Source organism: Vicugna pacos, chromosome 11, assembly GCF_048564905.1.
Source record: "Vicugna pacos chromosome 11, VicPac4, whole genome shotgun sequence".
In the NCBI taxonomy this organism is placed as follows: Eukaryota; Metazoa; Chordata; class Mammalia; order Artiodactyla; family Camelidae; genus Vicugna; species Vicugna pacos.
In genome coordinates this window covers 20,047,020-20,062,043 of record NC_132997.1, presented here as the reverse complement: position 1 = coordinate 20,062,043, position 15,024 = coordinate 20,047,020, and the positions used below count along the sequence as shown (strand labels likewise).

Here is a 15,024-nt window from a genome sequence, read left to right as displayed (position 1 = left end):
GCTCAAACCTTCTATAGTGATATTCTTCCTCTGCTTTTTAAAACTGTATATAACCCTCTATGAAGAGGATGTTGGTGATCTCACTGCCATACCAGTGGTGATGAGAGTTACTTTTTGAAATAGGTTCATTTTCCCTTATGGCCAAAGCTATGTGCAAAGTAGCTACACACTAACACATCCATTACCAACATAATGGAACTTCCAAGTTCTAAACATTTAAATAACATACCTTCCATCTCCAAATCCCAGGCACATACCTTCTAAGATTAAATCATTTCAGGCTCCAGGGCAGGGCTTATCTTTTGGTTACTTCCTTTCTTTAAATCTTCACCCCTTCCCACCCCCACCCCAATTATCTGCAGAAGGTTTCTTCCAGAACATCCTTTTCTCAGGGTTTCCTGTTTGCCTGTAAATGAACTAGTCCCCTGCTGCTAAGTCGGAGGCTTTCACTGGTTACCAAAGATTCATCCCACCCAACACCCAGACACACTATTCACCCAACCACTGGCTGGAATGGATCCAGATTCCTGGCTGTCATCTCTGGTTTCACCAAGTATTTTGACCTCCACTGCCCTAAACCCACAGCACCCTGACACTGAACCCTGCTATTTCAACGCCTGAGAAAAACTGTACCTTTCCCAGAGAGGGGGTTGGGGAGCAGGGATGGTGAGGGAGGGGAGGATGTTGAGAGGGACTGATGCACAGCTCTGTGGCTGAGTCTGTTAATGACACCCAGCAGGTGTCTCTCCATTGCTGTTCCAGAGAACGCGGACTTGGATCCCTGAGAGTCGGTAAGTACTGCTGCATGGGCCGTCAACCTTGAGACTCACGGTGCTAGACAAACACTCTTAGAAGTTATATCGTTGACAAACTGTTTCATCTTAACAGTGATCCCCATACTTACTCCATCATGAAACATGATTGCGTGTGAGAGAGAGAAAAAGAGAAAGACAGAGACAGAGAGAGAACATGACAGAAACACTCCCAAGTACCCAGTGCTCTAAGGGATACGGGTAAAAACACTGTGCCAGGCCAGCCTTTTACCAGTTCCTTAATTCAGTTTCTACAATGATCATACTATTTCTATTCTAAATCTAATCTTTAAATCTTTGCCTCTCTCCTCAGACACCACCATGCCTCTCACTCTTAGGCTTGCCTCCTAATACTGTCCCCTTTGATGACAGTACAATACCCTCTGTCCTGGAATTCCTCCCACCCCTCTGCAGACCTCCTCAGTCTTCACTGCCCAGGCTGAAGCCCTTGTGTCCATCATAAGCCTTTGTTTTCCCTTCATATCCACACAGGCAACCAGTTTCTCATCATTTCCAAGATGCATCTTGGACCAAATAAAAGTCTAAAAATAAACTCAGTTTTCTTCCCCCAAATGTTCACTGATCCTGATTACTGGAAACTGGAAACTAGTCACCCAGCCACAAAGCTGAAAGTCATCTAAACACCTGTCTCTACTTTGCCTCCGCATCTGACGCATCACTAAGTCTCCAGTTCACTTACTTCCCTCCATTTCCACAGCCGTAACCCTTGTCCAAACTCCCTCCTCTCTCAATTTGCCTCCTTTGATACTGGGCTTAGTCTCCTCATAGCCATCCGAGGCTCTCTCTAATATAAGTCCTGCAGGGCACACAGTGTCATTTGTAAAAAATGTGGACCAGAGCATGTACTCTATGTCACTCTACTTATGACTCTGTAATAACTAACTGACATTCTTAGAATAACACCCTAGACCTTGGGTGCCTACGATGACCGCATGGCTCACCTTCCTCCGCCTCCCATCTCAGGTCTTGCTCCCACTTGCTGAACACATTGGTCTTGGTGGCTTTCATTCAGTTCCACAAACATTTCACATTCCTCATTCATAAATGCTGTGCCCTGTGTCTAGAACATTCCCCACGCTTCTCAGCTTCCACAGTACCCACTACCTCATTTCAGCTCCAATCTCTCTACCTTGGGGAGGCCTTCCTTACCCTCCACATCCATGCAGAATTACCCTGGTAATATAACCCCACTGTACAAATTTCCTTCCCCTCACAGCACGTGTCACAGCTGTGCATGGATACGTAAGGCTTGACTCCCACATTCGAAGGAAAGCTCCATAAGCACAAGGATAATGTCTATTTTGTCATCATCACAACCGGAGCACATGCCTGAAATAAAGCAGATGCTTAGTAAATGTCTGATGGCATAATAATAAATGACTGGAGCTTATTATATAAAAATTTCTGATGTCCCAGCTCCTCATTCAGTCCCACCTTTCCTCTGTTTCTCTCCTTTCTGCAACAGGAGCTGCAGACTACCAGGAGCTGAAGTGGTGGGTTACAGTTCCAATGGGTGTCTGATTTGGAAGTGGTAAAGTTTAACATACTTGGTGACATCAGTGATGACAGCCAAGAACTGGGTTCTGTGCTGGATGGGGTTCACGGGAGAGTGTGCCTGGTCTCAAGGAATAGTTTTCTTTTCTTTATACTGGGTGTTAAATGCAGTATCAGCAGCAACCTGGCTCTTTCTGTAATTTACCTGTTTATTTCTCCCTCTTCAGTCCTTTATTCTTTCCTATCTAAACTTCACACTCCTTTCTCCCCCAGTCACTTCCCTGAATCCCTTCACAACCCTCTCTCTACTTGTCCAGCAAAATATCTTGAAGGTACACTGACTTCTTTTCTCATCTTTTGCTTGGTTTATGAATCCCTGTAATCTGGCTTTTGTTCTCACTTAGATCACTCTCACCAAGCCCAAAAAATGATCTTCTTAGAGCCAAGAATCACATCTATAGATGAAGCAAGAGCTCAATTTTACTGGGCCCTTAGTAACAATCAGGTATCCTACAACTTACTCTACATGCATAATGTCACAGACACAGGCATTATTAGCAGCAACAGCATCATCCCCATTTGAACGATGAGGAAGCTGAGTCTTAAGTCCCAACTAGTAAGCACAGGTGCCAAGGTTCAGACAAAGTTGGAGTGGCCCCAAGCCCTCTTCTATCATCTCCTGGTGTCAATGGCCCTACACTGAGGTCCCTTCACAAAGCTCTACTGAGTCTAGACCGCCTCCTGAAGTGGCCCAGGTCCTTAAAAACGAACATGGGACCAAGATGAAGTCACTCCATTGCTGCCAGTCATTCTTGTGACTAAAAATCCTGGCACTAAGACCACGAACAAACACAGGAAAGCTATGAATAATGGAAGGAAGGCTGACTGGCCAGGAAGCTGACAATGTGAGGAGTGGTGAAGCTCCCCGGGTTTTCTTCCCCCTTCACCCCTGATCAGATGCTAGAGAAGCTGGACCTAGAACCACCAGAAGATAAGGGTTGTAAATATAGCCTCTCCCTCCCTCTAGCCCAGGGACAGGGAAAGGGACGTCTGGCAGAAAAACCTTGTTCTTAATACTGGCTCTACTCCAGCCAAGACCAAAAGAAAACTGGCCCCTTGTGGAATCAGTGTGGCCTCATTCAGAACTGGAGCTGCAGCCTGACCTGGCAGCGCTGAGGTAAAGGTGGTGAGTGGGAGGAGTGCTACTCAGCAATCTGCCTCCCCCAACCTCCACCCCACAGGGTCTAGGGGGCCAGCAGGTGCTTCCTCCCCACCCTCTGAGCAGCAACGAGGCAGAATGAGGTGTCTTAGAGTGGTGATACGGAGCCCTGCAATACAACTAGGACATGGGCAAAGACATTGATGTTTTTATCAAAGAGAATACACAGAAGACAAACACATGAAAAGATGGTCATTTGCCATTAGAAAACTGCAAATTAAAATCACAATGAGATATTACTCTATACCTATCTATTAGAACAGTGAAAAGTTTTTAAAATGGTGACAATACCAATGATGTGGCAAAATTAGATACTCATATAGTGCTTCTGAGAATGTTAAAATGGTACAGCCATTATGGAAAATAGTTTGGCAGCTTCTTAAAAATACATTCTAAATATACATTTAATATACAACACAGCAGATGCAATGCTGGTCACTTATCACAAAGATATGAAAATGTATCCACACACAAAAGTTAATACATATGAATATTTGTAACAGTTTGATTTGGGATAGCTAAAACTTCAACACAACCGAAATGTCCCTCAATGTATGGAACAAATTTTGGTGCTTTCATACCACGGAATACTACTACTCAACAATGGAAAGAAGTGAACTTTTGATACACTCAACAATTGGATGGATATCAAGGGAATTAATTCTACTGAGTGATAAAAAGCCAATATCAAAAGGTTACATACTCTATTACATACTATTTAACACTCTCAAAAATGACAAGAATTACAGAGATGGAAAACACATTCGTGACTGCAAGGAGTCAGGAAAAGGAAAAGGGAAAGAGTGTGAGAGATTTTGCAGAGGAGGAACAATTCTATATCTTGACTATAGTGATGGTTACACAAATCAACATTTAATAAAACTGCACAGATACATACAGGTATACATGTGCATGCTCACACACGGGTGCACGGGAAACCGGCAAAATCACAAAAAGCTCTATGGATCACACCAATGTCAATTTCCAGATTTTAACACTGTACTACACTTTTGTAAGTGTTATCATTCAGGAAAACTGGGTGAAGGCTACCTAGGATCTCAGTGTACTAGTTATGCTATAATTATTTCAAAATAAAAACTTAAAAGAAAAGAGATCAATGTGGCCAATTGATCATCTGTTCCTTTATGTCCCCAGTGTCCATCCTCTGAATAGCCAACGTTGGTTTATGGCCAACTGGTCCAAACACCCAAGCAAGAAGTCTTCTTCCAGTCTCTCCCCTCCACATCCAGTTAGGCAACACTTCCTATGTAGGTCAGCCCTGAAAAAAAATCTCAAAAGCAGATTTCTCCCTCTCCAATCTCACTGCCACTCCAGTATGCTATGGCCACATCCATCTCTGTCAATCTCAACCCCTACCCAAATCCCATTCCAATTCCCCTATATATTACCTTCCTCCAACTCAGAATTCCTCACCCCAAATACATTTTATAAGAACAGCCCCAAATATTGCCTCACCATGAGGAATACCCCAGGTCCCCCAAGATCAAGAAATCGTGGCCTCTTCAGCAACTATCCTGTTCTTTACATAGAACTCTATCCTAGCACTTACCACATTAGGCTGTAATTATTTAGTTGTGTCCCAGGGAAATACAAACACTCCCAGAAAACTCCTAGGGACTGAACCTGATTGTCAATCTACACAAGGCCAGGCCAGGAAACAGCATAAGCTGGTACTGAAAAGCCTTCCTGACGTGTGACCTCCCAGGCTGGTCACACATGCATCCATGGACATGCAAACTCCCTCACACTCAGAGGGGAGACACAGTGGCAGATGATGACCCTTCCCAGTATCTACCCATCCTCAAGCTTCAATCAGCTCAATTTGCACCACCGGTAACCACATTTAAGTCTTTATGAAGTAGTTATTTATTTATTTTAGCTTTTCATCTATTATTTTCTATTAAATCTTCCAAAGCCAAAGGTTACTTCCCAAGAAAAATGAAGAAATTAATTTTCTATCAGACGACTAAAGAATGACTGAACTATGCTGGCATATACATTCACATGCAGATTTGGAAAAAGTCATAGGTTTATTAAAATAAAGTGAAATATATTATTGTTTCTCATGCAATTCATTCATTCTTCCATTTGCATTCATACTGGATTACGTAAAGTGAATTACATTTGGGATAAAGTAGTAACAAACTGATTTAAAAAATCCTTTATGAAATTTCCAATTCAGTTAAGAATTAGACAATTCACAAAAGACTACTTTACATGGACATGGTGATAAAAGCTTGAAGGGAAATAAAGCAGCGGAGGTGGGACGGATGGTGATGCATGGGGCTGTCATCATTGTTCTTACTGGGTAATCACTACAAGGGATCCAAGAAGATCTTACTGACAAGCAGGCATTTGAGCCAAGACCTGAAGGAAGGAGGAAGACCACCACATATGTGTCCAGGGAGGATTCAATGCGAGGTAAGAGCTAACGTCAGGCTCTGGGGCAGCATATTCTCAAGAAAGTAAGGGAGAAGCCACAGAATGAGAGACTATTTTTTACAAATCATATTTCTGAAAAGAGCCTTTTATCTAGAATACATAATTGCTAATACATATTTCTCCAAAAGAAGATATACAAATGGCCAACAAGCATATGAAAGAAGCTCAATATCAGGGAAGCACAATCCAAAACCACAAGGAGATGCCACTTCAGAAACTTGAGGACTACTAACATCAAAAAGACAAACGATGACAGGTGTTTGCTATAATGTAGAGATAAATTGGAATCCTCAGAGTCTGCTAGTGGAAATATGTAAAACGGTGCAGCCACTTTGGAAGCAGTCTGGAGTTTCTAAAAAGGCCAACCATTCAGTTTCCTTATAACCCAGCCATGACAATCTAAGGCATGCAGCTGTGAGAAATAAAACCTAGATCCCCCAAAAACTGGTTTACAAATATTCACAGCAAAATTATTCCTAATAGAAAAAAAATACAAATTGTGTGGACACCAGTTCAGGTATCCTGTCTCCAACCTGAGTCGCAGCCCCGCCCCCAGACCACAGGAGCCAATCCGCGCGCTCGCTTCCAGGACAGACCCCGCCCCAGAGCCCTCCTCGGCCGCGCCCCTCCTTCCGCCTACCGGCTCGCCAGTTGGCAGTTGGCAGTTGCTGTGAGCGGCTGTTGTTTCAGAAGCTCCGCGGCTCCCGCGAGGCGGCGGCGGCGGCGGCGGCGGCGGCGGCGGCGCGGTCCCTCCGGGAGGAGCGGCGTGGGCCGAGCGGCGGCCGCGGAGCGTTAAGCCCAGCGCGGCGGCGGCGGCGGCGGCGGCGGCGGCGGCGGCGGCGGCGGCGGCGGCGGCGGCGGCGGCGGCGGCGGCGGCGGCGGCGGCGGGCGGCGGCCCCGAGGTGGTCCGCGGGCAGGTGTTCGACGTGGGGCCGCGCTCCAACAGTCTCCTCCTCGAGGGATCCTACCGCGCGGTGTGGTGAGTGTCCGCGCCCCGCGTGCCGGCCGCGCCCGCCAGGCCTCCCGCTCCGCCTCGTTGGCTGCGGCAGTGGCGTCGTGCCCGACCCGCGACCCCGACCCTGGCCGGACCGCAGCCGGGCTGCCCGCCTTCCGCGCGCCGGGGGTCTCGGGCGGGGCCGGGCCGCTCGGGCCGGGTCGTTACTCGCGGCGCTTCCCGGGCGGTCCTCGATGGCGCGCGGAGTAGGGGAGCGGCGCGGGGGTCGGAGGCCGGGACCCGGAACCCCCGGACGGGAACGGCCCCCAGCCCCAGGGTACTTGACTAGCGGCCTTCTCTTGACGTCCCCACAGTGAAGCCGCGAAGTTCTTCAGATGCTTGAGGAGGCGGCTGCGGTCTGGACAGCGGTTCTCAGCGGCGCGAGTGCACAACCCCGAATTCATCGTCTTGTTTTACCCCCTCCCCTGCCTTTTCTGTAGACGGCTTTGGTTCAGCACCTTCCATGGTGCCAGTGGTGCTCCCCTGCGCAGGCTTTCTAAAAGGCATGTAGTGGCACCAGTGTGGGTGTGGAATGTCTCCATCTTCAAGTGTTTAAATGGGTTTGGGCATGGTACTGTTCGCGTTTCAGGAAGGGTAAGTCAGCATCGCTGTTGTGTATTATTTAAGGAGTCTCTTGGAGTTGGCCCTAATTTGACTTTTCCCCCCTTTTACCGGGCGTGAGCTCTCATACTGGCATAAAGGCTTTCAGAGGTTTTAGCATAATGACTGTGGACTTTCTCTGTTAAAGCTTTAGTGGTCTGTGTGTATGCCGCCCTGACGGAGTTATTGCAGAACCACATGCAGGCGCCCTTGTCTGGCTCCAGATCCTTCAGAAGTGTTTGTGGGATGGGGTTGATGGTGGTTTTTGTTTGTTTGTTTGTTTTTTGTTGTTAGAACCAACTACCTGTGATATTTTGTGCTCATGCAGATTTGTGGTGTAGGCTTCCTTATGTCTAAACCTTCATGTGTGTCTTTTGTGTTGTATGAAGGAAGCAGACTATTTATGATCACTTCATGTCAGGTATTGTGCTATATACCTTATCTCATGTTACCTGAACAGCCACCATCAGAGAGGGAAGGGCAGTGCTAGCTCTATTTCAGATGAGAAAGTGTTTTGAGGTGAAGCCAGTTCTGAAGGTCCCACAACTGAAGAGTCAGACTTGAGATTGTAGCCTGAGATCCTGTTTCAGTTGCCAGAGCTCTTTTCATTACTCCCTATTTTCCTTAATTAGTGTTATTAATAATTTTGAAATTTTAGCATATTTTACTCTTACAAGCAAATTTATTTCAGAAACATTCAAATTTGAACGGTAATAATTTTAGAAATACATAGAGGGAATATTTTATCATGTATGTTAGCTAGGTACAAAGACTAGTTAAAATTGTTTAAAAAAAAACCCTTGAATATTTGCATTCTCTTCAGGAGCAGAGTGCTTCACAGTACACAGTTGTGAAGATTCTCGTGAACTCAGTAGGTTAGGAGCTATAAGGAATTAAATTAGGTCAGGCCTAAAAGAAACAAGGTCCTAGAATGTAACAGAAAGACAGTACTGCCCACAGCATCACTTACCTGGAGTAGGTCTGATTGCTGTGCACCTGCTGGTATGTGTGCTAGTCACCAGGTCTCATTGTGATGGACTTGGAATTGCCCGTCAATCCTTGGGCCCTTAGAAAAAATTAACGCTTTAATGTGTACTGAAAAAGCCTGATTTTATGACATCTCAGTCAAAAGTTTTTTTTTTAACTGATGAGAATTTTTTCCTAGCCTGAAGATGATTTAGATATGGTAACTTTCTATTTCGGCTGTGGGCTTAAGTGACTTAAGTCTCAAATGTCAAGTCCACTTACTGTATTTTTTTTTTCCTTTCTTAAGTAAAATCCAAGTACAAATATTGGAATTAGAATCCTGCGTCTAGATTATAGCTTTTAATCTTCAGGTTGATGATACTTCATATGAGAGTTGAATCTACATTGTGCATTATTAGTATTTAGTAAATGTTGGTTAACAATGCTGGGTTTTTGAAGGATTTCTTGATTGAAATAATAATATTTGAAGAACTGATATTTTGAAAAGCTTAATGTTTCCAGAAGGACTTAAAATTTTAAGGAAGAAAACAATTTTGTTTAATTTTCTGAATCTGTTCATTAGGAATTTTGCCTTTTCCATGAAAAGTCCTTTCGTAAACATTACATAGGGGATATATAAAGAGTGGAGTTTGAATTGAGCCTTTCTGAGTGGTGTGATTTTGATAGAAAGATAATAGGTGCAAGTGACAGTCTAAGCTATGGAATCCAATCCTGGAAAAGAACTTAGGTAGCAAATTGTGGAGGACTCTGTAGGCAGAATGGAGTTTGATTTTATATTTGTGTAATGGAGGAGCATCAGAGTTTTTGAAAAGAGGCAGGCACATGATCAGTTTTGAAATTTTGGGAGACTGTAGATCAACACTAGTGGAAATGACAGGAGAAAACTGAGGCTGGGAATCAGCTTGGCTCGTGAACTTCTAAAGGTGAAGTGATGTAGCGGTGTGGAAAATGGAGATGTTAGGGTCAATAATGGGCTCTTGTCAGAGGAGTGGTGGACTTTTCATCATGGCCGATATGGGAGGTAAAGGATGATGAGGTCTTACAGAGTAAGAGGCTTAAGAGTTGGGATTTGGATTTGGGAGAGATTCTGAGACAGGGCCTGGTGATGTGGTATGGGGAAGGTTATTATTTGCAAGGCTTCTGGCTTAGGGACATGGTGGTGCCGTTATTAGGGGAGGAATACTGTAGGCAGAGGAGGTTTGTTAAGGAGAAATAGTTCTGGTTTGGACTTCTTAAGTTTATGATGCAAGTAGGCCCTTTAGGTTGTATCCACAAGGCATCCTGAAAATAAGAGGGATGTAGAATCTGGAGATGGAAGTTTGTGTAAGTGGCAGTCTGGTGTACAGGAACACATTGTTATTTGAGATCATTGGTTAGGTGAAATTGCTTACCTACATTCTGTGTTTATCTTTTTAGTAAACAATCCATATCATTCAGTATATTTTCAAAGGGTTCATTATCCCAGAGAAGTTAGGAACCAGTGAGACAGAACAGAAAAACCAAAGAAGCCTTGGCAAGCAAGTAGTTTTAAGAGGTGGGCAAAGGAAGAGGAATCTTAGGACTGGTGAGATGTATAAGACTCAAGAGAAAAGGAAATAATTGATATGAAAGAGAGAAGTTGAAGCTGTATGTTTCATCATCTAATTAAGATAACCATCTGTGTTGGATAAATTCAGCTTGAAACATTTTCTGAATGTGACTGAGAGGCCGTGGGGCCATCTCCATAGAGATGATAATTGAAGGCTTGAGAGGGGATAAGATGAGAAAAAATGTGTGAGCTGAGCCGAAGGAATGCCTGACTTTAGGTGTCCTTAGTGGGCAGCTACAGAAGAGGAGGAGGAGGTGTGGTCAGAGGCCAGAGACCTGGGAGTCCGCATTGTCGGAGGAGGCGGGGACATAGTGGTCACTAGGGATCGGTCCTGAGGACTGTAGAGAGCAGGGTGCAGCTGGAAGACAAGCTGTTGGATTTGTTGACTTTCAGCTCTCCTCAAAAAAACATAGTTTTAACAAAAATTTTGTTGTGCTCATATTCCTGATGGTGCAGTATCTGGTCCTGTTAATGTTTCTGTGATCACAGCAGGCTGGTAAGAAGTACCATTTAGTCAATGTTTTCTGTTATTTTTTAAGCATATATTCATTAGTCCTCTTAGCCACACTGCAGGGGTGGTTCCTTTCCTTAAGTGGGAGTCTGAGACACAGCGAGGTTACTTAATTTGCCCACAGATACCCAACTAGGAAGTGGTAGAGCATCTGTGTCTGCTTCCTAAGTGATACTCAGCCAAAGAGTAGAGTTGAGAAAATGCATGCTTTCAGTAGCAGAAAATATCTATCGTCTGCTTTTCCCATGGTTTGCTTTTTAGCCTTTTAAAAACCTTTCATGCAAGGTCATTCACTTAGAATTCATTCAGCACCAGTTCTCTGCAAGGACTCTCGTGGCACCTGCCCTTCAGTAGCTCTTGTTCCAGACAATGGGGTGCAGTTGGGCGGGAACACAGAAGCCCCTGTGGAGTGCCGTGGGCGAGAAAGGCCTGAGTGGCATGTGGATGTCCATGTCTGGCTTCGCAAACCTTCGTGCTGGGTGTTGGTGTCTGACTGGGAGTTTGCCATGAGATGTGCACTCCGGGTAGAGGAGAGTGCGCACGCTGAGGCACAGAAGTCTGAACAGGTCACAGCCGGTCAGGAAAACCAGGAGTTGTCTGAGAAGTGAGGCTGTGGGTGGGTGGGGCCGAGTTCTGAAGGGCTTTGTTTCCTAAGCAGTTGGGACTTGAAATGGTAGGGGAAGGTCCCTGAAGGATGCCCTTTTTCTGCTGGTTCCTCATCAGATTTTGTGTTTCCCTCTTTGTCTCTCTTTGACTTTCTACCCGCTGTACTTGTCTCTTCTTTCTACCTATTTAGGGCTACTACTCAGCGTGTGTGATTTTTATCCAGTCTCCAGGGGCATTGAAATGTATGTGAGCTTTGGTTTGCTTTTTGTTGTTGCATTGATTGGAGGTCTTATTGGCCTCTGGTGTGTATGTGGTGGAGGCGGACGTGCCAAATGACCTGCATGCAGTTTGCACGCAGCACATTCAGTCCCTACACCAGAGGAGCATCCTGTTTAGATGCCAGTGCTGTTTCCCTCCAGCCCATCATGAAGAAGGGCTGGGTCCTAGTCAGGTCCTGCCTTCCTCTGAGATTCATCTCCTCCATCAGCTTGTCCTTACTACTTTCAGCTCTAGCCCTCCCTCCATCCCTCCCTGGGACTTGTTTCAAAAGCAGGACCAGCAGTGATATAAATCATCTACAGAGGCTCCTGACCAGATTCCTAGTTGTGCTGGTTTAGCTGTTAATTTGACTTTTAATAAAGAAGTCTCTTTTATGGTTTTTGGAGCTCAAAGATGGGAGGAGACCATCTTACATGAGCAACAGAAAACCCAGAGTTTCTGAACAGTTTTGAGTGCAAGTAAAATGCAAAGAAAATTCATTTTGATATTAGTAACATCCCTAATAATGTGCTCCTGGTGGTTAGCGATAATGTATATGCTATTCTGAAGAATTTAATTTGTATGTTTTCAATTCTCAATTATTAATAAAAGTGCTTTAATGAAAAGCATCCTAGTTGAGGTTTCCAGGAACTATGTATAGTTTATTCCTCACCTTGCTCACAGTTATGTAGCTGTTAAGTAAAAATCACACGATTCCCCAAAAAACATCTCAAGCTACCCCACCACACATCCAGCCTACTCTGCCCACCCACCTGCCTGACCTTGAGATACTGTTTCTTCCTTTTTGCTTGTCTTTTCTCTTTCACTTCTTGAGGCTCCTATACATTGGAAAGCCAACAGGATAGATGGTCTCCAGGGTCTCTCAGATGCTCGGTCTTAGGGCAGGCTCTGGGCTCTGAACCCATCCGTCACTGGTAGGAGCTGGGGCTGGGGTGTAGAGGTGAGGTCTGCGTGGACTTCACCATGACCAGGTAACATTTGTTGCAAGCTTGCCTTCGGTGCTATGGTTTCAGAGTCATTTTCATCCTCACCTTTGAGGTATTATTTTTTTTTTCACCGTACAGATGAGGAAACCAGGCGTCAGGTGACTTGTCCAGGGTTCATAGACAATAACTGCATAGTAGAACTGGGATTTGTCTGGACCTCAAAACCTGTCATTATTCTTTTTTTCCCTAAAGTACTGTAGACTTTCCTCTCTTGTCACAAGTTACCTGGAAACATGCTTTTTCCAGCCTGGGTTCCTGAATGTACTGGCACCAAAGTATAACATGATGATTGTCATGGCAAACTTGGGCCTGTTGTGGGGTTGGAAGAGGGAGGAAGCAGAAACTTGGAAGGGGTGAGGAAGGTAGGGTCAAAGCAGCTTCATTTTTATCAGAAGGGAGTTTATCAGTGTTGATCCTTCTCGCTCTTCCTACGTACCTCCACCAGTTTCTTGATTTTCATTCATTTAGTAATGTTACTGAGCGTGTACCTGACCTGTGTGCTAAGCAGTAGGATTGAAGTGGTTTTTTCCTTTTTAGTGTTTACAGTCTAACAGGAAAGTAATCACATTTATTGAGTGATGAGGTGCAGAGTGCTACCCTTTATACCCGTAAAAAGTGGAGCAAAGCTTTGAGGACTAGTCTGGGCTGGTTTCCTGGAGGAAGTGCTGTCTAAGCTGGGACCTGGAGAATGACTTAGAGCTAGCTGGGTGAAAGATAGGGGAGGATGCTAAAGTGTTTCAGGCATTTCTTGTGGCAAATAGGTTGTAGAAATTGGGGAGTTTGTGATTAAGATCCAGGAATATTTCTCATGGTGTTGCATAGACAGAAGGAGCAGTTAAAGCTTCAGGTATGGATGTAAAACTAGATCATAGGAACTAAAAGATGGTAGGAAGATAGGAATTAAAAACTAGATCAAGGCAGCAATTCCCCACCCTCTATACATTTACAGAATCTTCTTGCACCCTGCATCTCTGCACAGCTGTTTTTTTGTTTCTTCTCTTTTCACTTTTACCACATCCCCATGCACTTGGCAGAAGAGAGCTGACCCTCGCTTCCCAGAGTTATGTGTCTTCAGAGCACTCTGACTCCTGGGGGAGAGAATCTGATCCAGCTTGGGCTAGTGTCCACCACTGGTCTGGGCAGTGAGGCCCAGGTGGAGTCATCTGATAAGACTTAGCCTCTCTAAAGTGGCACAGTGACGTGGGGATGGTATTGTGGTGTCTCCCACTGACCTCTGACACTGACCAGGGTAGCTCTTGGTGTTGCTTCCCTGGCTCTTCTTGTGCTTGGCTGAGGCCTGCTGATGGGAGCTGGTGGGGAGGAGAAGAGGGGAGGACAATGTCATTCAGGCAGGAGAGTGGCTTTAGGCTACTTTTTGGATGCTTCTGCTTTCCTGTCTCTGGCAGTATGGGGTGGCAGCCAAACTGGGTGGCATTCTTTACAACATATTTAATATTTGATACATATCTAACATGTGAGTTATACAGCCTAACAGTAAACACCCAAGAGCCCACCACCCACTGACTGACTTCACACCAGATTGTTAGAGGCCCATGTCCTGATCTCTGGCTGGGAGTCTGTACAGTAGAGTGGGAAAGAGTGTGGGCTCTGGGCACCTGTATGTGACCTGAGATTGTTTTTTTCTCCTGTAGAGAAGGGGTAGCGATACCCACCTCACGGTTGGGAGGATTGAATAAAACACATAGGTGAGCACTGAGCCCTTGGCCTCAGGTTAGTGCTCTAGTTGTTACTCCCTGGAAGTGAGCAGGCCTGGTGAGACCAGTGTCTTCCCTCCCCTCAGTCTCTTGGACATCATCCTGGAGTGTGAAGCAGAGTCCGCAGAAGTGAGACGGTTAGACTTGGGTCACACGGTTGTGTGGTCTAGGGCAACATCCTCTCCTGGTGAGATTTATCACTTAGAGAATCTTCTCTGCCTGGCCCTGGTCCATGTTCCCACCCACCCTAAGGAATGCTGCAGGTGGTATAGTAGACAGACTGATAAGGGAATAGATTACTTTGTCACTTGGTGAAAACACTGATACGAGATAATTCTGGATAGAGTCGCTAACTCCACCTGGGCTTCCCAGTTTGTAATTAATTCAGCAAGTGGTGTCGGTATGCACTAGGACACATACTAGTTGTTCAGCTACTTCAGTGAATAGAACACCTAGTCTCCAGGCAGCTCATGGACAGTGGATGCCTGGCTTAGGGTGAGCCCATTCCATAGGTTGTTGTTTGGTTTTGCTTATATTTTCCTTTACTGTGCAAAAGCTTGTAAGTTTAATTAGGTCCCATTAGTTTGTTTTTGCTTTTATTTCTATTTCTTGAGTAGACTGCCCTAGGAGAACATTGCCGAGATATATGTTAGATAATGTTTTGCCTTGTTTTCTTCTAGGAGATTTACTATGTCTTGTCTTATGTTTAAATCTTTAATCAATTTTGAGTTTACTTTTGTATATGGTGT

At 45.0% G+C, this 15,024-nt stretch overlaps 1 pseudogene; it reads left to right on the top strand.

Moving 5' to 3' along the window:
* The first annotated feature begins 6,857 nt into the window (after positions 1–6,857).
* LOC140699181 (cyclic AMP-dependent transcription factor ATF-5 pseudogene) overlaps positions 6,858–15,024 on the top strand; it is an 82,211-nt pseudogene continuing 74,044 nt past the window's right edge.